Below are 1,863 nucleotides of genomic sequence, written 5' to 3'. Positions count from 1 at the left end.
GTTTTTTTTATTTTATTCTATTACTGATTTTATGGATTTATTAATCTAATAACTTACGATTTTCATGAATTTTAACAGTAATAAACCGAGACACAATATAAGAAAATCCAATTTTTAATGTTATAATTTAATTAAATTTTTAAATGTTACCATTTATAAAACTTCATTTATTATGTTACATTAATTAAGATTTATTAATAACTTTCATATTTAATATAAAACAATGCAAATGACCAATATACCTTTAATGATTAAATTTAATTACAAAAAAATAGAATTTTCTTATGGGTTGAAATTAGTTTACACGATTTCTAATAATTGCACGGTTTTCATTTATATGTGTATATATATATATATATATATATATATATATATATATATATATATATTCTATTTATATGTATTGAATTAAATACCCATTTATAATAAAGCATTCAAGAAAGAAACGACAGTGTTAAAACACGTTTGTTTGTAGGTACGAAAAGGTTTCGGTTTAGGCACACGGTATTTTTCAGGTTTTCTGGAAAACATTATTTTAAATTAACATTTTGGTAAACTAGAAGATTATTCGTACAATACAGCGAGACACATCTTGATTTTAATTTTCTATATTATTATTTGTTTATGTCGATGTTATAATAAGATTTTATATGTTTTTAAGAAAGCATTAATGATTTTATTTTTGAATAAATATAAATTTGAAGATATCATAAAAATTTGAAGAAAAATATATCAATGTTAATATCAAATCAACTATTTAAAAGTTCTCATTTTTTATGTAATTTCTTTAATTTATTTTATTATTATATTTTAATTTAAGTTTAATAATAAAATAATTTATTTTTGGTTTAATATTATAAATTTTATAAAGATAATAATTAAATATTTTATTAGAATTCAATTATTATAGTAATTATATTTTAGATTTTTCATAGTTAAAATGAGATGTTTATCATGTATTTGATTATGTTTATCTGCAGTTAGTTACACGAATTCAGATATGGAGCTTTAATAAGTTATACTTATACTCAATCTACTTGCAATCTTGAGTTTTAAGTAATATGCATTAATAAACAGTATTTTACGCATAAAAAATAGTTTTTAAGAGTTTTTGCCAATGTTTTATAATATAGTATAGATTATAGTGTTTATTTATCATATACGGTGTTATTTTTTTTTGTGTTAATAATAAGTTTTGTAATATGTTATTTAATGTCGTAATAATTCATTTTCTTAATATTTTAAAAATCTAATTTTTTTTTTACTTTAGTTATCGAATTTTAAAAAGCGGGCCTTTCAATATAAGAAAATCTGGTTTTTTAGAAATAAAATTTAATCAGCTGGACCACTTTGAGGTGCATGGATTCATTCGAACTTTTGAAATGTTTTCCATAAATATTGAAACCATACTTCTAAACATTAAGGTGATACTCAGTTTTCAAAATATTTTTTGAAAGAATGAAATATGTTGAATGACTTAGAATTTGAAGAAATTGGAATGTGGACGTTTGAAAAATCAATTAAATGAATATTATTGTATAGTTTTTCTTGCTTTTCTTTCATTTTTCTCTAATAATAAAATGGGAAATGAATGTTTTTTTTTTGTCAATAATAAACACACAAACCAGAATAAATTATTTTTCATGTTATAATGAAAAAATTTCAATTTCAAATATCAACCAAATTTAAATGGCTAACAATCATTGCTGACAAATAAGTAAAATTCACAAAATTAAAGAATCAATATATATATATATATATATCTATATACGGGAGCGATCAAATGCAAACCACTCAATTTGTACAAACCGTGCAAACCTCATTCAACCAATCATAATTTTTCATTTTGTTCATTTTTTTGTA

Source organism: Cynara cardunculus, assembly GCF_001531365.2.
Source record: "Cynara cardunculus var. scolymus isolate 2C chromosome LG 2, CcrdV1, whole genome shotgun sequence".
Taxonomy (NCBI): domain Eukaryota; kingdom Viridiplantae; phylum Streptophyta; class Magnoliopsida; order Asterales; family Asteraceae; genus Cynara; species Cynara cardunculus.
Note: the sequence above shows the minus strand (reverse complement) of the source record.